Raw genomic sequence first — 24,200 nt, forward strand, 5'->3', positions numbered from 1 at the left:
CATAGATATAAATCGACTTCTTCACTGATCAGTATTCATTGTGTAGCATGTAGCAATGTCAAGGTCCTGTAATTCTGTAGGAAACCCTCCATCCTCTCTGGACAAGGGGGAACAATTTTTAGAGATAAACTGCACTACATATTTGCTTATTTCCCATGGTATTCAGTGTTGATGAAATACCTAAGTAGGTATCTGGAGCACTACATGACAGAAAATAATGCTGCCATCTAGTGCTCTTGCAAATGAATAACATTCTTGCAAAACTGCTGCCATATAGTGTTCCAGACACGTGCACGCTCCTGAGCTTATATCCCTGCTTTTTTATAAAAGATACTAAGAGAACAAAGCAAATTTGATAATAGAAGTACATTAGAAAGTTGTTTGAAATCCCATGCTCTATCTGAATCATGAAAAAAACATTTTGGGCCAGATTATACAAGAAGAGTGCAAAATATAGCTTTTGCGAGGGCGATATTTGCGCTCCACTTTGTAATACCAGCGCTTGCAAATGTTGCGTTCGCATGGCACGGAAGCATTGTGCTCACAAGAGCGCGTTTCAATAGTCTCCAATGGGATCCTCGTTCTCATGCTGTGTCATGAGAACCTAGAACAGCGAATATATATATGAATATAGACATACTGTATATATGTATTTATGTGTTTATATGTGTATATACACATATAAACACATAAATATATACAGTATGTATATACAGTACATATTTACAGGGAACACAAAGTTCCCCATAGACCGCAATGTAAAGGCACTTTTCAGTGCAGTTTTTTTTTTTTCTAACGCACCCAACATTTTTAACCCCTAAAACTGCCTAGTGCAGTAGTTTTTTATGGAAAAAAATGCTACTTTTTCATACAAAACAAAAGGCTAGATTACGAGTTTTGCGGTAAGCTGAAAAAGCAGTGTTAACAGGTCCCAACGCTGCTTTTTCACTACCGCTGCTATTACGAACCTTGCAGGTTTAGGGGCACCGCACACTTCTTTGGCCTTACCGCAAACCGACTTACGTAAACTTCGTAAATCCTTTTTTCTATGGGACCTCCATAGCGCCGGTATTACGAGTCTGTCCTGGGAGGCTAAAAAGTGAGTGGTACACCCTCTACCTCCAAGATTCCTAACGCATTCTAAAGTCAGTAGTTATGAGTTTTACACTACAACGCCGTAGCATAAAACTCATAACTAAAGTGCTAAAAAGTACACTAACACCCATAAACTACCTATTAACCCCTAAACCAAGGCCCTTCTGCATCGCAAACACTATAATAACATTTTTAACCCCTAATCTGTCGCTATGGACATCGCCGCCACTAGAATAAACATATTAACCCCTAAAACGCGCACTCCAGCCTTGCAAACACTAGTTAAATATTATTAACCCTTAATCTGCCGCCCCTAACATCGCAGCCACCTACATTATACTTATTAACCCCTAATATTTTGCTCCGGACATCGCCGCAACCTACATTATATTTATTAACCCCTAATCTGCTGCCCCCAACATCGCCCCCACCTACCTACATTTATTAACCCCTAATCTGCCGTCCCCAACGTTGCCACCACGATTCTAAATGTATTAACCCTTTAAACCTAAGTCTAACCCTAACACCCCCTAACTTAAATATAATTTAAATAAATCTAAATAAAATTCCTATCATTAACTAAATTATTCCTATTTAAAACTAAACACTTCACCTATAAAATAAACCCTAAGATAGCTACAATATAACTAATAGTTACATTGTAGCTAGCTTAGGGTTTATTTTTATTTTACAGGCAAGTTTGTATTTATTTTAACTAGGTAGAATAGTTATTAAATAGTTATTAACTATTTAATAACTACCTAGCTAAAATAAATACAAATTTACCTGAAAAATAAAACCTAACCTAATTTACACTAACACCTATCACTATCACGTTTGAAGAGGATGCTCCGCGCAGGATGTCTTGAAGATGGAGCCACTCCGCGTCGGAAGGATGAAGATAGAAGGTGCCGCCTGGATGAAGACTTCTGCCCATCTGGAGGACCACTTCTGTATAAATATCTTGTAATTTGTTTTCTATTTTCTGTAATTTAGTGGGGGGTTTTGTGATTTAGCTAATTTAATTTAATTTATTTAATTTATTTAATGTAGGTAATTGATTTAATTGTAGTGTAGTGTTAGGTGTTAGTGTAACTTAGGTTAGGTTTTATTTTACAGGTAAATTTTTCTTTATTTTAGCTAGGTAGTTATTAAATAGTTAATAACTATTTAACAACTATTCTACCTAGTTAAAATAAATACAAACTTGCCTGTAAAATAAAAATAAACCCTAAACTAGCTATAATGTAACTATTCGTTATATTGTAGCTATTTTAGGGTTTATTTTATAGGTAAGTATTTAGTTTTAAATAGGAATAATTTAGATAATAATTGTAGATTTTATTTAGATTTATTTAATTTTTTTGTAAATTAGGGGGGGTTAGGGTTAGACTTAGGTTTAGGGGTTAATAAATTTAGAATAGTGGCTGCGACGTTGGGGACGGCAGATTAGGGGTTAATAAGTGTAGGTAGGTTGCGGCGACATTGGGGAGGGCAGATTAGGGGTCAATAAATATAATGTAGGTGGCGGCGATGTTGGGGGCAGCAGATTAGGGGTTGATAAATATAATGTAGGTGGCGGCGATGTTGGGGGCAGCAGATTAGGGGTTAATAAATATAATGTTGGTGGCGGCGATGTCCGGAGCGGCAGATTAGGGGTTAATAAGTATAATGTAGGTGTCGGCGATGTCGGGGGTGGCAGATTAGGGGTTAATAAGTGTAAGATTAGGGATGTTTAGACTCGGGGCTCATGTTAGGGTGTTAGGTAGCACCGCATAGCTCATAATGCAAAACTCGTAATCTGGCCGTAAGACACTTTATTTTGGGTTATTTGGGGCACTTTTAGAAAATGAAACAGAGATCTGTCTCTGGTTAATTTTCTAAGCGCTAATTGCTACTGCAAGCTCACGGTAGCAATAACCAGCCACCTGTAATGGCTGGTTATTTATCGCACGCCCGCAAAAATGGGCAAATTACCGATAAAATAGCGCTACACTTGTAAACTGGCCCTAAACAGTTTAAGCAAATACATTCAATTTTGCTAGCTTCTTCTGTAATTTACCTCTGAAAATAATATAATTTTTTTTATTACAGTGCCACTCCCACCACATTTAACCCTTTAAAACGGCTTGTTGTAGTTATTTTTTATTTTAAAAGAAATGTTAATAAAAAAGTAAAGCATATTTAATTTTGGGGGCAATTGGGGCACTTTTAAAAATTAAACAGAGATCTGATCTTTTTTTTGTGCAAATTGCTTCCGCGAGCTCAAAATAGCAATAACTTGTAATGGCAAATTTACGGGCACACAATAAATTAGCGCTCTACTTGTAATCTAGACCTTTGTGTTTTTTGTCCCTTTAATATCGCTTAAATATTTTTTGGTAGATCAAATAATGGAAAACAATAAGAAAATTAGACCCTTTTTATTTGCTTCAATAAAAATATATTTTTTATGTATATGTGATAATTATTATAGTTATTTTACAAGACATCTGGGTAAATGATAATTACTTAAATGTAATTATTCATTAACGTGCAATATTGCTGATCAACATAGTTTCCAAATCTTCAATTGGCTCGGCATAAATATGATAATAGTATTTTCCCCAAGTGGTAAAATCATCAGCAGTACACAAATGTGTGAAATTCCCAGCAGTCAAAGGATAAATGTGACCTAGACCGCAATAGGCACATTCATAAACATTAACGTATGTTTCATTAGGGATTATTTTCTAAGCACATCTTTAGCAGTTCTATAAGGGTGAACATTGCTGTGTTACAAAAACGCTAGTGTTCTATCTCAGATTGAAAGGCTGATTTTTAGTCATTTTTTTAGCTGAGCAACAAAATATAAAGCAGCTTATTAAAATGTGAAGCTTACCAAAGTAATCATCTCACTATGAATGTGTTTGGAATTTGAACTCTTTTACAAAGTGCTTCTCTCCTTTAGTTCTTCTACCAATTATATTGCAGAAGCACTGGTCCAACTCTAATCACCTGCAAACCTCCTATTTAATAGCAAAAAAAATAAAAAAGTAATGCTAGCAGTGCACCGAGTCTGCTTTTCAGTTGACATAAAAACTAAGATATAACTGATTTTTTTTTTGTAAATTATGTTCCAATTTTTTTTTTTAGAGTTTTGCAGCAAAATGTAAGAATTAAACATACTAGATGCATAAGAAAAAGTTTGATGTTTCAAGATAGAATTTAATTTTTAATCTAATCTATACAGAATTGTACAGATGTTTTCAAAAGTAATTGTGTGATACATTCTAGCAGCGCTAAAAGTTACTGTCCTAATACTTTCTGAAGGTTTGTTAATTTATTTATATTATCTAATTTGCTTAATTCTCTTGGTATCCTTTGTTGAAAAGCATACCTCGGTAGGTACAGGTGAGACAATGCACTACAGGGAGCTAGCTGGGGATTGGTGGCTGCATTATGTGCCTTTTGTCATTGGCACACTTGAGTTGTTCATCCAGCTCTCAGTAGTGCATTAATGTTCCTTTAACAAAGAATAATAAGAGAATGAAGCAAATTTGAAAATACAAGTTGACTAAATTGTATGCTCTATCTAAATCATAAAAGAAAAATGTTGGTTTTCATGTCCCTTTAAAGGGGCAGTCTAGTCCAAAATAAACTTTCATGATTCAGATAGAGATTGTAATTTTAAACAATTTTCCAATTTACTTTTATCACCAATTTTGCTTTGTTCTTTTGGTATTCTTAGTTGAAAGCTAAACCTAGGAGGTTCATATGCTAATTTCTAATCCCTTGAAGGCCGCCTCTTCTCTCAGGGCATTTTGACAGTTTTTCACAACTAGAGGGTGTTAGTTCATTTATGTCATATAGATAACACTGTGCTCACGCACGTGCAGTTCAGGTGAGCCAGCTCTGATTGGCTAAAATGGATGTCTGTCAAAAAAACTGAAATAAGAGGGCAGTTTGCAGAGGCTTAGATGCAAGGAAATTACAGAGGCAAAAAAGTGTATTTATATAACTGTGTTGGTTGTGCAAAACTAGGGAATGTGTAATAAAGGCATTATCTATCTTTTTAAACAATAAAAATTCTGGTGTAGACTGTCCCTTTAATGTATTTTGTCATATAAATGTTATACATATGCTATGTTTTTTCTTGAAACAGTTCCTACGATTCAGGAACAAAACGTACGTAGAGAATAAGATATTCTTTACTTTTTCCCCTGTGAAGCTTTGACGTTTTTTGAAGCACTCATCTAACGCCAGTACAGCTGAGGGTGGTGTACGCATAATCGCAATACCTCACGGCTTGGCGCTAAGACTCACATCATATTGTGTCTCAGTAGCTGTAGCCGGTTTTGCGTTTTCTGTACATATTTATTTCATATGAAACTCCTGTGCCTCTGTATATATATCAGAGCAGACAATGGCCTCTAGTTATCAAGCCGTCAACCGGAAATATGCTGGAATTCCGCAGCGTATTTCTGGCGGGGCTGATTCGCCTTAGTTATCAACCCATACTGCCCGGCAAAAGTAGAATTTAGTGACGTAAGCTTCGATCCGCCGGACTCAGTCCGACACAGATCGATGCTTGCGTCACTACAGAACGCAAGTTTGGCACAATCTGACTACTTTTGGTAGTTATCAAACTACTACCAGGTACGCTCGCCACTATTCCGGGCCAGCGTACCTGGATTTCAATCCGCCGCCCTGGAGGCGGCGGATCCCATGGGAATAAATGGGAGTCTGATCATAGCGAAAGCTCATGTTCGCTGCTGCCCAATATCCCATTGATTCCTATGGGAGATGTCTGCACCTAACACCCTAACATGTACCCGAGTCTAAACACCCCTAATCTGCCCCCCCATACACCGCTGCAACTAAATAAAGTTATTAACCCCTAAACCGCCGCTCCTGGACCCCGCCACAACTATAATAAACATGTTAACCCCTAAACCGCCGCTCCCGGACCCCGCCGCCACCTACATAATACCAATTAACCCCTATCCTGCCCCCCCTATACCGCCGCCACCTATAATAAATTTATTAACCCCTATCCTGGCCCCCCTACACCGCCGCCACTATAATAAAAGTATTAACCCCTAAACCTAAGTCTAACACTAACCCTAACACCCCCCTAACTTAAATATTAATTAAATAAATCTAAATAATATTACTCTTATTAAATAAATTAATCCTATTTAAAACTAAATACTTACCTGTAAAATAAACCATAAGATAGCTACAATGTAATTAATAATTACATTGTAGCTATTTTAGGATTTATTTTTATTTTACAGGTAACTTTGTATTTATTTTAACTAGGTACAATAGTTATGAAATAGTTATTAACTATTTAATAACTACCTAGCTAAAAGAAATACAAAATTACCTGTAAAACAAAACCTAACCTAAGTTACAATTAAACCTAACACTACACTATCATTAAATTAATTAAATAAATTAACTACAATTACCTACAATTAAATACAATTAAATAAATTAAACTAAATTACAAATAAACAAACACTAAATTACAGAAAAAAAATATTACAAAAATTTTAAACTACTACAAATTACACCTAATCTAAGCCCCCTAATAAAATAAAATTAAAAAATAATAATAAAAGTCCCTACCCTATTCTACATTACAAAGTAATCAGCTCTTTTACCAGCCCTTTAAAGGGCTTTTTGCGGGGCATTGCCCCAAAGTAATCAGCTCTTTTACCTGTAAAAAAAAATACAACCCCCCCAACATTAAAATCCACCACCCACATACCCCTACTCTAACCCACCCAAATCCCCCTTAAATAAACCTAACACTACCCCCCTGAAGATCTCCCTACCTTGAGTCATCTTCACCCAGCCGGGCCGAAGTCTTCATCTGATGGGGCCGAAGAGGACATCCAGACCGGCAGAAGTCTTCATCCTATCTGGGCAGAAGAGGACATCCGGACCGGCAGACATCTTCATCCAAGCGGCATCTTCTATCTTCATCCATCCGACGAGGAGCGGCTCCACCTTCAAGACCTCTGGCGCGGAGCATCCTTCCTGGCCGACGGACTAACGATGAATGCCTGGTCCTTTAAATGACATCATCCAAGATGGCGTCCCTCGAATTCCGATTGGCTGATAGGATTCTATCAGCCAATCGGAATTAAGGTAGGAAAAATCTGATTGACTGATGCAATCAGCCAATCAGATTGAAATTTAATCCGATTGGCTCATTGGATCAGCCAATCGGATTGAGCTTCAATCTTATTGGCTAATTGCATCAGCCAATCAGATTTTTCCTACCTTAATTCTGATTGGCTGATAGAATCCTATCAGCCAATCGGAATTCGATGGATGCCATCTTGGATGACGTCATTTAAAGGACCAGGCATTCGTCGTTAGTCCGTCGGCCAGGAAGGATGCTCCGCGCCGGAGATCTTGAAGATGGAGCCGCTCCCCATCGAATGGATGAAGATAGAAGATGATGCTTGGATGAAGATGTCTGCCGGTCCGGATGTTCTCTTCTGCCCGGATAGGATGAAGACTTCTGCCGGTCGGGATGTCCTCTTTGGCACCATCGGATGAAGACTTCGGCCCGGCTGGGTGAAGACGACTCAAGGTAGGGAGATCTTCAGGGGGGTATTGTTAGGTTTAGTTAAGGGGGTTTGGGTGGGTTATAGTAGGGGTATGTGGGTGGTGGGTTTTAATGTTGGGGGGTTGTATTTTTTTTACAGGTAAAAGAGCTGATTACTTTGGGGCAATGCCCCGCAAAAAGCCCTTTTAAGGCCTGGTAAAAGAGCTGATTACTTTGTAATGTAGAATAGGGTAGGGACTTTTATTATTTTGTTTTTTTTTTTATTTTATTAGGGGTCTTAGATTAGGTGTAATTAGTTTAAAATTCTTGTAATTTTTTTTCTGTAATTTAGTTTATTTTACAGGTAAGTATTTAGTTTTAAATAGGATTAATTTATTTAATAAGAGTAATATTATTTAGATTTATTTAATTAATATTTAAGTTAAGGGGGTGTTAGGGTTAGTGTTAGACTTAGGTTTAGGGGTTAATAATTTTATTATAGTGGTGGCGGTGTGGGGGGGGGGCAGGATAGGGGTTAATAAATTTATTATAGGTGGCGGCGGTATAGGGGGGGCAGGATAGGGGTTAAAAGGTATTATGTAGGTGGCGGCAGGGTCCGGGAGCGGCGGATTAGGGGTTCACATATTTATTATAGTTGCGGCGGGGTCCGGGAGCGGCAGTTTAGGGGTTAACATATTTATTATGGTTGCGGCTGGGTCCGGGAGTGGCAGTTTAGGGGTTAACATATTTATTATAGTTGTGGCGGGGTCCGGGAGCGGTGGTTTAGGGGTTAACATATTTATTATAGTTGCGGCTGGGTCCGGGAGCAACGGTTTAGGGGTTAACATATTTATTATAGTTGTGGCGGGGTCTAGGAGCGGTGGTTTAGGGGTTAATAACTTTATTTAGTTGCGGGGGGCTCCAGGGGCGCCGGTATAGGGGGTAAAACAGTATAGAATAGTGTGACTGCTTAGTGACAGGGGTATCAATAAAGCTGTAAAAAAGCCGAAGAGCAGCGAGATTGATGATTGATAACTGTCACAGTCCGCTGCTCATCGCCCCGTACTGGGTGTGAGGCTTTTTGACAGCTTTATTGATAACTTTGGCGAGCATATTCAGGTCCGTGGCGGTGATGGTAGGCGAACTTAGGCGAGCGTATTGGGCCGGCGAATGCAGGTAAGTAGACGGCTTCATAACTAGAGGCCATAGTCTTCTTACACTGCATCATATGAACTTTCGTTTGGATCTTTCGGTGTTTACTGAAATGCCTGCTGAAACGCTTGTTTTTAACGTACATCCTGTGAGTAGTCTATATATGCATATGGGGCTGTGTTATTTAAGTTGTTTAATCTGCACTTAGATTCGTGCTGCACTTCACTTATTTTTCCTTTCTAGTTCATGTGCATTGTTTGTGATCAACAACCAAGAGTAGCAAGACTTCACGGAACTTTGGGAAATTTTCACAATTCCAAAAGCAGATTACCTGACACCCAACCTAAACAGATTTGACCATATATTATCTGTACAGGTCTCAGGGTCCTGGATTCCTGTTTTATTTATCAAGGACGGTACACAAAAAGACGGTATTGCATATACTGATTCAGTGTCACTTGGTATATTTCTACCAAGATCTTTTACTATTAAGATTTTTTACTATTATTATTTTTATTAAGATTGTTTCTTATATATTTTGTTTATTATATATCTTGTTCCTTTTTTATTTTTATCCTGTTTTTATTTTTATTTGTATATACATCATATTGAATTTCACCTATACAGTTTTGATTGGAAAGAGCAGTGTGCTTTCCAATTTATAAATAAAGGCTTGCAAAGCTGAGGTACTGAGGAGCAGTCTATATAAGGACATATATATATATATATATATATATATATATATATATATATATATATATATATATATATATATATATATATATATATATATATATACAGGGAGTGCAGAATTATTAGGCAAGTTGTATTTTTGAGGATTAATTTTATTATTGAACAACAACCATGTTCTCAATGAACCCAAAAAACTCATTAATATCAAAGCTGAATTTTTTTGGAAGTAGTTTTTAGTTTGTTTTTAGTTTTAGCTATTTTAGGGGGATATCTGTGTGTGCAGGTGACTATTACTGTGCATAATTATTAGGCAACTTAACAAAAAACAAATATATACCCATTTCAATTATTTATTTTTACGAGTGAAACCAATATAACATCTCAACATTCACAAATATACATTTCTGACATTCAAAAACAAAACAAAAACAAATCAGTGACCAATATAGCCACCTTTCTTTGCAAGGACACTCAAAAGCCTGCCATCCATGGATTATGTCAGTGTTTTGAGCTGTTCACCATCAACATTGCGTGCAGCAGCAACCACAGCCTCCCAGACACTGTTCAGAGAGGTGTACTGTTTTCCCTCCTTGTAAATCTCACATTTGATGATGGACCACAGGTTCTCAATGGGGTTCAGATCAGGTGAACAATGAGGCCATGTCATTAGATTTTCTTCTTTTATACCCTTTCTTGCCAGCCACGCTGTGGAGTACTTGGACGCGTGTGATGGAGCATTGTCCTGCATGAAAATCATGTTTTTCTTGAAGGATGCAGACTTCTTCCTGTACCACTGCTTGAAGAAGGTGTCTTCCAGAAACTGGCAGTAGGACTGGGAGTTGAGCTTGACTCCATCCTCAACCCGAAAAGGCCCCACAAGCTCATCTTTGATGATACCAGCCCAAACCAGTACTCCACCTCCACCTTGCTGGCGTCTGAGTCGGACTGGAGCTCTCTGCCCTTTACCAATCCAGCCACGGGCCCATCCATCTGGCCCATCAAGACTCACTCTCATTTCATCAGTCCATAAAACCTTAGAAAAATCAGTCTTGAGATATTTCTTGGCCCAGTCTTGACGTTTCAGCTTGTGTGTCTTGTTCAGTGGTGGTCGTCTTTCAGCCTTTCTTACCTTGGCCATGTCTCTGAGTATTGCACACCTTGTGCTTTTGGGCACTCCAGTGATGTTGCAGCTCTGAAATATGGCCAAACTGGTGGCAAGTGGCATCTTGGCAGCTGCACGCTTGACTTTTCTCAGTTCATGGGCAGTTATTTTGCGCCTTGGTTTTTCCACACGCTTCTTGTGATCCTGTTGACTATTTTGAATGAAACGCTTGATTGTTCGATGATCACGCTTCAGAAGATTTGCAATTTTAAGACTGCTGCATCCCTCTGCAAGATATCTCACTATTTTTTACTTTTTTGAGCCTGTCAAGTCCTTCTTTTGACCCATTTTGCCAAAGGAAAGGAAGTTGCCTAATAATTATGCACACCTGATATAGGGTGTTGATGTCATTAGACCACACCCCTTCTCATTACAGAGATGCACATCACCTAATATGCTTAATTGGTAGTAGGCTTTCGAGCCTATACAGCTTGGAGTAAGACAACATGCATAAAGAGGATGATGTGGTCAAAATACTCATTTGCCTAATAATTCTGCACTCCCTGTATATATATATATATATATATATAAAAAGATACAGAGCACTGCAGTAGTGTTAGACACTTGCTTTAAAGGAAACAGATTTTTACCACAGTATCAACCACTTCTTTAAAAAAAAAAAAAAAAAAAGCTTGGCTAGCAGTAGGGTGGCCATATTGCCACTTTAAAACAGGACACATATCAAAAATACATATGTCAGGGTTCATATGGAACATTATTCAAAACATTTCTTTAAACAGCCCTGATGCATGTATTTTTCATATGTGTCCCTAGCTAGGAGTTTATTCTGATCCGTGTTATGATTTAAGTACACTGTCACTTTAATAAAGAATAATATTAGTATTTACTTACACTTGATATATGCTCTTTTTTTGTCCTTGACTTTGTTGATTAACCCTGTCTAGGATTTGAGTTGAGAATGTATGGTTTTAACAATTTTAATGGAAATGAATAGAAGTCAGGAGTATAAAACTGTCTCTAAATGTCTATATCGCAAACAGCATGTACACTGCCAGCATTACGCACAAAATAATACTAATTAATTAAGACATGACAGACAGATGACACAAAAGCTGGCAAGCATTCCTGTCTGACAATTAGATGTACTAACACAGTGAAAGCAGTATTATAGCACCCCAACAGATTGTGTTATAGCCTGCTGACAAATTGTTGCAGCAATGTAATGTGTGTCGCATAAATGTATTCAAATATTTCAGATTTGCTGTAGTTCTTTATGATATACTTCCGCAAGTGCCTATTTCTTGTCTCATCCATTTTGTTATTGTTGTTTGTGTTTGCTTAATATTTCAAAGTGTGTTTTCTTCAGATCAATTTAAAACCAAATCATTTTGTTTATGGATATTTCAAAGGATTATAACAGATGGCACTCAACAGTCTCTGATCATTATTCTATTTCTTAATCATCTCACACTTTCCTATAATTCAGCTAAACATAATATTCTCCTTTGTTATGTCATTTGCTGTATTCTTCTATGTATTTTAGAGAGCTATAACCCTTTCACACCGGGACTAAATTGTCTACATCGGAACAAAGTTCTGATGTAAACAAATTGAAATCACACGATCGTTAATGCGATTGTGTGATTTCAATGATGGGATTGGGTCAAGGGGGAGTGCCTATGATGCTAGGCATGCCCTTCAGCCCACGATCCAATTTACTGAGCCGCTATGGCTTCAGTACAGCCAAACGGCAAGGACGTTTCATGCCATCCTAACGGCGCTATAACCCAGCACAGTTAGGGCGGCATGGAATGTCGTAACAACGGGAAGGGGTTAAAAATATATATCTGAACTACCCTAAACAAGTGAAAACGTGTTCTCCAACATACACACACACATATATATATATATATATATATATATATATATATATATATATATATATATATATATATATATATATATATATATATATATATATATAAAGAGTGTAGTGGAAAGGGCACTCCTCAGAACAGCAACAACCTGGTGCACTGCTAAATAAACAAACTATAGCAAGTGGTGAAGGGTCCAAACGGATGGGTTCTATATCCAGCAAAAACTTCACACAGCAGGCACAGCAGGAATATATAATCCGTTTAATGTGTAAAATGGTTATTTACACATTAAACGGATTATATATTCCTGCTGTGCCTGCTGTGTGAAGTTTTTGCTGGATACGGAACACATCCGTTTGGATCCTTCACCACTTGCTATTTTATATATATATATATATATATATATATATATATATATATATATATATATATATATATATATATATATATATATATATAATACAATCCTGGAGTTGAATCTGCCCTCCTGGGTCAGCAGCCTGGGTGCAAAAATGAAATGAATATGTTAGTAAACAAATGCTCTCCAAGGTCTTCTTGGTAGTGGGTCATAAACCAATGTTTATTGACGTTTCGGGGTTCACACAGACCCCTTCATCAGAATAAAGAAAAAATGTCACATCACAATCTTAAATAGTGTTACACAAAAAAAGTTACAAAAAAATACAACCACCTGTACTGATCAATTGAGCTCCTGTGTATCACAGTGGAACACATGTCATGTGTTTCACTGATGCCGGAAGTACTGTTACTTCCGGTTATTGAGTGAACTACTATAACTTAGTATATTTTCCGTAATTAAAATGTTGCAATCACTCCAACTCACTCTCCTCTGTGTTAGGTTATACATGAGAATAATGTATTACCTAACACAGAGGAGAGTTAATAATCCCACTTTATAAACTTAAAGGGATGCACTAGAATTTAATTTCAATGGAGTGATTGCAACATTTTCATTTCGGAAAATATACTAAAGCTCTGCTTCAGTATGCCACAGTACATGTTGGCATTCATGGTTCCCTCAATGAACTGTAGCTCCCCAGTGCCGGCAGCACTCATGCAGGCCCAGACCTTGACACTCCAACCCCCATGCTTGACTGTAGGCAAGACACGCTTGTCTTTGTACTCCCCACCTGGTTGCCCCCACACACGCTTGACACCATCTGAACCAAATAAGTTTATCTTGGTCTCATTGGACCGTAGGACAAGGTTCCAGTAATCCATGTCCTTAGTATGTTTGTCTTCAGCAAACTGTTTGCGGGCTTTCTTGTACATCATCTTTAGAAGAGGCTTCTTTCTGGGATGACAGCCAAGCAGACCAATTTGTTGCTGTGTGCGGCGTATGGTCTGAGCACTGACAGGCTGACCCCTACACCCCTTCAGGGGTGTACTCACTTTTGTGAGATACTGTACTGTATGTGTCTATCTTTATGTAAAAGATCTAGCATTGGGACGTCTCCCAAAAAATAATAAAAAAGAAGAAATACCCCCTTAAAGAAATGCCTAGAGATCTCATTCAAATTTTCTTAAAATCTCTATATATAGTAATAATAGAGAAAAAGAAAGAGTTAACTGCTGCAATCCACCTCACAAAAATTAAAAGACACTACTTACCAGAATCCGGTTTCAGTTATCTTGCAGCAATGTTATTGTCCCCAATGTAAAGAAAACAAGTTGTACTTTGCTTGGACCTTGTTTACCTGGTTATACAGTGCACATAATGGGACAAATAACTTATACACTTGACTCAGATCTTTCTTTCACTCCTCACATCCAGGGCCTGATGATCTACAGCTCTCTGTAATGGCGAGATTATTAAAGAATGCTCGTCAGTCCTTCTATTTCCATGGTGGAATGATTCAAACCACTTTTTCTCACTACGGGCGTATACTGCATTTTCATATGTAAAGTGTACAATAAAATTTGTATTTTAAACATCATACAAAACAAATAATTGAACCATTCAAACAAAAATAATCAGGAAAATATTGCATTGTTAAGTAGCATAAAAAAATCGTATAGAAATTATTTACCAAAAATAGTATTTTATTGACATTGTAAAAAATTATGTAAATTAGGGATGGGCGAATGTTTCTAAAAATTCGAAATTCAAAACGAATTGTTATACGTTCATTCGAATTGAATTTCGAATTTTTATATGACATTCTAACATTCTATTTTCGAATTTTTCATTAAAATTCGAAAATATTCATTAGAATAATAGAATGTTTAGCTATGTTTTCATTCAATTTAGAAATGTAATATTCAAATTCGAATGTGACATTCAAATTCGAAATAGTATTTCTAGTCTACAACTGTGTTTAATAAATGTAATATTCGGATTCGAATGGTACATTCGAATGTCCCATTCAAATTTGAAATAGTATTTCTAGTCTAATACTGTGTTTTAAATGTAATATTCAAATTCAAATGTGACATTCAAATTCGAAATAGTATTTCTAGTTTACAACTGTGTTTAATAAATATGATATTCGATTCGAATGTGATATTCGATTCAAATGTGACATTCAAATTCGAAATAGTATTTCTAGTCTAATACTGTGTTTTATAAATGTAATATTCAAATTTGAATGTGATGTTCGATTTGAATGTGATATTCAAATTTGAAATAGTGTTTCTAGTCTACAATTGTGTTTTATAAATGTAATATTCGAATTCGAAAGTGACATTCCAATTCGAATGTGACATTCGAAAACTGTAAATAACATTTGAAAATCGAATTTTTAAGAATATTCGTTCTTATCAACATTCTATTATGTAAATCGAATTTCTACAATAACATTCGTTCTAACATTCGAATTTGAATATAAACACATTCGCCCATCCCTAATCTAAATTACACAGGAATAAATCGTATTAACTATGCTTAGAGTAAATCGTAATTTAAGTACATAGATGTGCAAAAAAAGCAAGAAATTTGTGTAAAATATAAAGCATAATTGTTGTTTTTTTCGTAAAATGGGTGTTTCATGGGCATATATGAAATTGTCTCTCTAATCCAAGAGTAATTCTGTAAAGATTATTGCACTGCAGATCTCACAGTTTTTTTCTTGCCAACTAAAAGGTGGCGAGCTTTTACCAAAACACTCAAAATACTTATAACCCTAATAGACAAACACATGTGTATGAAAATATTTCTTATGGTAAGTTGCCATATGCAGAAAGTAGCATAATAGGATATATATTGCCTGTAGGATTTAATTTTTAATGTGTGCCCACTTCTCACTGCTAACTTCGCTCCACAGTGCGAAGTGTCCCTTTCCATCAAGCTCCATTACTTTCAAAAGGAGACATCTCGCCACTTGCAGGTACTGCCTCTTTTTATGATAATTCCACCAGGGCAGCCCTGTCTGAAAATGTGAGATTTAGATCATTGGGTTCCCAGTATTTGGCCAATTCCTGCCATTTACACCTTAAAAACATCTCCAAAATGTGCCACTTCCTCACAAAAGACACAACTAAGATTTGAATCCACTCTCTCATCATTCCCTGCCTTGACTATTGCAACTCCATCCTCTCTGGTCTCATTAGCTGCCATCTATCTATAATACAATCTATAATAAATACATCTGCCAGGCAGGTCTTCCTTACCCGTCACTCTTCATCTATGGCACCTCTCTGCCAATCCCTTCACTGGCTTCTTCTAGCCTCAAGAATTTAACACAACGTTCTGACTCTGACATTCAAGGCCTTAATAACACTGTTCCTGCCTATATCTCAGACCTCGTCTTCAGATACTCTCCCTCCCGTCTCCTTCATTCTGCTCATGATCTCCTCTTTTGTTATCTCCTCACATTCCCATATAATGGACTTCTCCAGACTGGCCCCTATTTTGTGGAATTCTCTGCCTCGCTCCATGAGACTCTCCCTTGGTTTTCAAAGATTCAAGAGCTCTTCAAAGACTAAAACAGAGAAATAAACTGAAATGTTCAAGTGAAGAGGATACAATGTAGAAAAGTTAAAACGTATCATCTATTAAAGGGACATAAAACTATTTGCTTGGTCACTGCCTCTTACAGCTTCTATATAACTGCTAAATTTTCAAACAGAGATTAGATAAACAGAAAGTCAGATTTGCCCATGCTCAGAACAGGCGGAATGCAACCTAAGTTGCCAAAATATTAGCTTTCTTCTCACCCTAAGGGCAGTCGCTACACTGAGAAGTGCTCATTTTGCAAGAAAACAATTAAGTAGTTTGCTGTTTTTAACACTATCTTTTTATGTTTATATTTACTTTGATTTGACATATTTATTTTTACCAAAGGAGCACTGTTTAATTTCCATGTGATTATTGAATATATGGGGACACGCTGGACTCAAACAGTATAATTATATAGCAGTTAACAAGTGATGGCTCAATTATTGCACAATGAGTTTATAAAACATCAGATTTTATTTATAAACATCTAAAACTCCATTAGAACTAAGATATCGTACACACATTAATTGGGTAAATGATGCATTTCACACCCCTATTCAGCACTTTCCCAAAGATGCTAAACCTTCCTTGTACGTCACTTTTATGTTCTTAATCTCCTCCAATCATGGGTGGCAGCTGTTAAGGTGGTATTACTATTTAAGGTGGTATCATAGTTCTTCTATCTTATACAATAAATATATGCCAACTAAGGTCCATTACCTAAACTCAGAAAAACTATTATTAATTCAGTTAATATAGTTGTATTAATTATTTTTCACACTTTTTGTGTAATTTAAATTTGTACTTTTCTTTTTTCCACTCCACCAAACGGGAGTTACCAGGATCCCAAAACTTACTCAATGACATTCTGCTCAGTGCCTGTATGATCTGTATAGGAGTTATTTATATGTTTCCTTAACTGGCAATAGTCTAGGTAAGTGCTTTTAAACATTTATTTGTATGCTTATTTTTTGACAATGCAGTGCTTACTTACTAAAGTTTAACTTGCGCATGCACAGTATATGTAAATATATTTTAATGTCCTGTAAATGTTCAGCCCATTTGTGTTTTAAATTATTCATTTTTACCTGCTGGAGTGTAGTAAGTTGTTTACATTTAACTCTTTTAAATTTATTTTGTCATTTTAAATAGAATAGAATAAATCACTCTCCTGGTGGTTGGGTGCGAGAAAGAGAGATTCAAGCCCATTTGAAAGGGTGTTCCTGCAAAAGCTTTAAATTAGACATGTGCGATTCATTTCGGATCGAATCGGAAATTCGGCCGAATTCGTAAAATTTGGGATTCGGATCGATTCGAATTTCCGAATTAAAATAGTGCAGAATCTACCGAATAAATCCGAATTAGTTCGGATTTATTCTGATTTTTCTGTAGATTCGGATGGCCATGGATTACACTAGTATTGTACAGTATATTAGGTTATATCACTCTGCTATGGGTTACACCTAATATACAGTACATAATACTAGTCTAATCCCACCTAACACTTACCGAAATTCCGAATTTCCGAATCGAACCGAATCCAGCTGAATTTCTTCGAATCCAAATGAATCCGAAACGAATCCGAAACAAATTCTTTTTTTTTTAGCCTTTAAAACCAGTGGTTGACCTTAATTTTGTAACATTTACAGAATTGATATGCAATGTAATACATACACATAGGTAACGGTATATACATCACTCCTTCCCTAAATGTAGTTTATGTCAATTTACAGTAAAAGGACAGTTTCTAAGAAACTGAACCTATTGTGAATACACAAGTGATAAACAATGATATTTCAATGGCAGAATGAATGGAATTTGCATTTTTTTTTTCTCCCATCAAATGTTTACATGGAAAAAAAATTACATGGAAAAAATGTACCAAATGTCAATTTGCATTTTGGAAGTTAAAATTATTATTTTCATTACTATTTACAATTTTTTCATGCTACATTTTAGCAAGCATTAATATAACACTGTGCTAACATGTACAGGCACACACATGAACACATATGTACATAAATATACATAAATAAATATATACATACACACTGACATTCAAAAGTTTGGGGTCCACTTAAACATTGTCTTATTTTCCATGCAAACATACAAGAAATTTAGTGCTAAAAATAAATACACAGAGCGCCTCCTAAAAGGCTAAGACACTAGTAGTGACAAGATTATTTAAATAAAAAATATATTGAAATTCTATAGGGGTATATAAAATATTTTATAAGCTACTTATAGCTAAAATATACAAACAAGATACAAAAGTGGATCCACTTAAAATTAACAATAAAATATGCATATATCTATATAAAAAACAATACAATTGTGGTTAAAAACCACAACAAAATACAATCTTAATCACAAAATAAATTACAATAAAACAGCTGTTAACTGATAAGCTGGTTGATGGTTGGATAAAAAATATAAATATATAAAAACATCAATTTACTGAGTAGGTGTCCATAAATATGTAGGTCCCAAACTTTAAATTCTTTCCAGAGAGTAAATGTCCATGAAGATTCTATTTTAAAACAATTATCCTTATATATCCCTCGATAAACGGTGAAATTATGAAGTGTGTAAAAAAGAAAAACGTAGTGGTTTTCAAATCAAATTTAAAAAATTATTGTGAATATCCAAAAAATCCTGAAAAGATGACGTGATGAAGTGGGCGTGAATAATCAAAAATGTGTGTACACAAAAATGAAAAAAGAAAAAGGAAAAAATGTGAAAAAATAATCCAAATGAATATTTAGGATGTGTTAAAGTGAATAACACACTTATAAAGTGACCCTTATGTGAATACAAGATGTGAAGAGATGCTCCTAAAAAGTTATTCCTGTGTGTAAACTATGAAAAAATACAGAAATGGATCCTATGTCTCAGGGATCAATTAATTCAAAGATATACCTGTAATAAAACAAATATAACATAGTGCAAAACTGCTATTCAAACTTAGTCAGTAATTGAAAAGAAGCTTACCATATATGTCAACGCATTTCAGGCCTAAGAACTGGGCCTTTATCAAGACTCAGTTACAGGTATATCTTTGAATGAATTGATCCCTGAGACATAGGATCCATTTCTGTATTTTGTCATCGTTTACACACAGGAATAACTTTTTAGGAGCATCTCTTCACATCTTGTATTCACATAAGGGTCACTTTATAAGTGTGTTATTCACTTTAACACATCCTAAATATTCATTTGGATTATTTTTTCAAATTTTTTCCTTTTTCTTTTTTCATTTTTGTGTACACACATTTTTGATTATTCACGCCCACTTCATCACATCATCTTTTCAGGATTTTTTGGATATTCACAATAATTTTTTAAATTTGATTTGAAAACCACTACGTTTTTCTTTTTTACACACTTCATCATTTCACCGTTTATCAAGGGATATATAAGGATAATTGTTTTAAAATAGAATCTTCATATTGGACATTCACTCTCTGGAAAGAATTTAAAGTTTGGGACCTACATATTTATGGACACCTACTCAGTAAATTGATGTTTTTATATATTTATATATTTTATCCAACCATCAACCAGCTTATCAGTTAACAGCTGTTTTATTGTAATTTATTTTGTGATTAAGATTGTATTTTGTTGGGGTTTTTAACCACAATTGTATTGTTTTTTATATAGATATATGCATATTTTATTGTTAATTTTAAGTGGATCCACTTTTGTATCTTGTTTGTATATTTTAGCTATAAGTAGCTTATAAAATATTTTATATACCCCTATAGAATTTCAATATATTTTTTATTTAAATAACGTTGTCACTACTAGTGTCTTAGCCTTTTAGGAGGCGCTCTGTGTATTTATTTTTAGCACTACATTCACCTTTTTGGGGGCGCTGGTACCCACAATACTAGGAGCTACAGACACAAGGTTGAGCGCTGTCAGATTTTAACAGATTTTTAACATACAAGAAATTTGTTTGAATAGGAAATATTGTCATTGACACGGTTAGAAATAATGAATTTTAAGTGAAATAATATTTGTGTCCTTTAAACTTTGCTTTCATCAAAGAATCGTAAATGTGCAGCAATTACAGCCTTGCAGACCTTTGGCATTCTAGTTGTCAATTAGTTTATGTCATCTGAAGAGTTTTCACCCCTTAGTTCCTGAAAGAACTCTAATAAGTCGGATTGGCTTGATGGACACTTTTTACGTACCATACGGTAAAGCTGCTCCCACAACAGCTCAATAGGGTTGAGATCTGGTGACTTTAAGGAAAAATACCAGCTGACTTCTTCTTCCCTAAAAAGTTCTTGTATAGTTTTGAGCTGTGCTTTGGTTCATTGTCCTGTTGAAGGTGGAAATTGGCTCCAACCAAGCGCTGCCCACAGGGTATGGCATGATGTTTAAAATGGAGTAATAGCCTTCCTTCTTCAAGGTCCCTTTTACCCTGTATAAATAAACCACAGTCAAGTCCCAAAAAAACTTTCATTTTTCAAATAGCGCATGTAATTTTAAACAACTTTCCAATTTACTTTTATCAACAATGTTGCTTTGTTCTCTTGGTATTCTAGTTGAAAGCAAACCTAGGAAGTCATGTGATTAGGGGCGGTCAGAAGATGCTTAGATACAAGTTAGTCACAGAAGTAAAAAGTGTATTAATATAACTGTGTTGGTTTTGCAAAACTGGGGAATGGGTAATAAAGGGATTATCTATCTTTTTAAACAACAAAAATTCTGGTGTTGACTGTCCCTTTAACTACCAGACTATCAAATTGCCTCCACCATGCTTGATAGATGACGTCAATCACTCCTCCACCATCTTTTCATTTGGTCAGCATCTCAAAAATGCTCTTCTTTGTGATTTGAACTTATATTTGTCTGTCCATAAAACTTTTTTCAATCTTCCTCTGGCCAGTGCCTGTGTTCTTTTGCCAAACTTAATCTTTTCTTTTTATTGGCCAGTCTGAGATAAGGCTTTTTCTTTGCAACTGCAAGTTGAGGACATGTGAGGCGTCTGTTTCTCAAACTAGAAACTCTAATGTATTTTTTCTCTTGCTCATTTGTTCACTGGGACCTCCTACTCCTCTTTCTATTCTGGGGGCCAGATTATGAGGCCTATGTATCAAAGGTCTTGTGGACCTGATCCGACAGTGAGGATCAGGTCCGCAAGACCTCGCTGAATGCGGAAAGCAATACGCTCACCGAATTCAGCATTGCACCAGCAGCTCACAAGAACTGCTGGTGCAACGCCACCCCTGCAGACTCGCGGCCAATCAGCCGCCAGCAGGGAGGTGTCAATCAACCCGATCGTACTCGATCGGGTTGAATTGTGGCGATTCCTTTCCGCCTGCTCAGAGCAGGCAGACAGGGTTATGGAGCAGCAGTCTTTTGACCGCTGCTTCATAAATGCTGTTTTTGGCGAGTCTGAAGACTCGCCAGAAACACGGGCCCACAAGTTCCATACAGAGCTTGATAATTGGGCCTCTATAAGTGGATCTAAATATCGCTTTTAATGAAATGTGTACTAGTATTACAAACGCAAGCTCCAACGGGAGAGACGTCAGACACAGCATCAGAACCTAAGCGCAGCAAAGGGAGTAAGTAGCTCAGTGATGGCAGCAAATTTAAATATGTATATGATTATATACATATATATTTATGTGTTAATATGTGTATATGTAGGTGCTTTTTTATTTTTTATATTTGTATGTTAATGTTTTATAAAAGTGTTTTTAATTTCTCATTTAATAAACATTTTTTTAATAAGTTTGGTTTAAAAACACAAGCGGTAAACATCAACATGTCAGTGTATGGCGCCATCAATATATCTGAAAATGAATCAGTGAAATTAGAGTTATATAGGAATAAACAATGAAACAATCTGTCATGATGTGTCACTTTGCTATTGGTTAATTGCTGCTTACTGTCATGCTTAGTTCTTTATAAATGCAATAACGTTATTATAGGTGTTTTGATATTCTTTGGTCAACATCAAAAGTAGAAAGTTCAAAATGTTACAATATTTGTCACTAACTTCTATCAAAGATTCTAACAGAAACAACATATTGTATAATGGAAGGAATTAAAGGGCCATAATACCCAAATGTTTAATCACTTGAAAGTGATGCAGCATAGCTGTTAAAAGTTCACTAGAAAATATCTCCTGAACATCTCTATGTAAAAAAGAAAGATATTTTAGCTCAAAAGTTCCTCAGTAGCCACCTCCCATTGTAAAGGATTTCTAAGCAGCATTTTAGTGTGTCTGTCCTGAGACAGCTGAAAGGATGAGCCTCGTGAACTCTCATATTATTTCACCAATCAGGTAAAGGAAGCTTACTATGAAATCTCATGAGAGTTAAGTCAAATCTCATGAGATCACAGTAAGAGTTCATGACCTCAGCACTGCTGATGCTGATTGGCTGCTGTTCATTTCTTCATTTTTTTTTATTTTTACCTGCAGCTGGGAGCAGCTGAGTATAACTTTTTATACAGAACTTACTCTGCTGAGCTGAGGAGATTGTGAGGTAAAATATCTTCCTTTTTTATATAGAGATGCTCAGGTGATATTTTCCTGTCAGCTTTTTACAGTTATTCTGCATCAGTTTCAAGTGATTTAGTATTATGTCCCTTTAAATAATGGTTTAACCCCTTAATGACCGAGGACGTACGCCATACGTCCTCAGAAAAAAGGCAGTTAACGCCTGAGGACGTATGGTGTACGTCCTCGGTTTGGAAAGCAGCTGGAAGTGATCCTCATCGCTTCCAGCTGCTTTCCGGTTATTGCAGGATGCCTCAATATCGAGGCATCCTGCAATAACAATTTGTACCCCTCCGGTGCAGAGAGAGCCACTCTGTGGCCCTCTCTACACCGGACATTGATGGCCGCAATCGTTGGTGGGTGGGAGCTGCAGTTTGAGGCGGGTGGGCGGCCATCGATGGCTTCAGAGACACAGAGGGGGGCGGGATCGGGGGCGGGAGAGTCAGGGGCGCGCACAGACACGCGCGCGTGCGCGGGGGATCGGCGGACGGGCGCGTGCACGGGAGGGAGCGGGTGGGAACCGCTTACACTACAGAAATAATCATGTAATAAGAGGGAGGAAGAGGGGGAATAAATGCCCCCAAAAAGTAATCTAAGGGATCTGGGAGGGGGTTGGGGTAGGGGTTGGTCGTGGGGAAGCTAAACTACAGAAAAATGTAAAAAAATAAAATAAAAAAGAGAAAAAAATATTGTTAACTGGGTACTGGCAGACAGCTGCCAGTACCCAAGATGGCCCCCAATAAGGCAGGGGGGGGTTAGAGAGCTGTTTTGGGGGGGGGGATCAGGGAGGTTGGGGGCTAAGGGGGAATCCTACAAAGTAGCATATGTAAATATGCTAAAGATGTATTTTTTTAAAAAAAAACTTTTATTTTAGTACTGGCAGACTTTCTGCCAGTACTTAAGATGGCGGGGACAATTGTGGGGTGGGGGAGGGAAGGGAGCTGTTTGGGAGATATCAGGGGGTCTGATGTGTCAGGTGGGAGGCTGATCTCTACACTAAAGCTAAAATTAACCCCGCAAGCTCCCTACAAACTACCTAATTAACCCCTTGACTGCTAGCCATAATACATGTGTGATGCGCAGCAGCACTTAGCGGCCTTCTAATTACCAAAAAGCAACGCCAAGGTCATATATGTCTGCTATTTCTGAACAAAGGGGATCCCAGAGAAGCATTTACAACTATTTGTGCCATAATTGCACATGCTGTTTGTAAATAATTTCAGTGAGAAACCTAA

Source organism: Bombina bombina, chromosome 10 (genome assembly GCF_027579735.1).
Source record: "Bombina bombina isolate aBomBom1 chromosome 10, aBomBom1.pri, whole genome shotgun sequence".
NCBI lineage: Eukaryota > Metazoa > Chordata > Amphibia > Anura > Bombinatoridae > Bombina > Bombina bombina.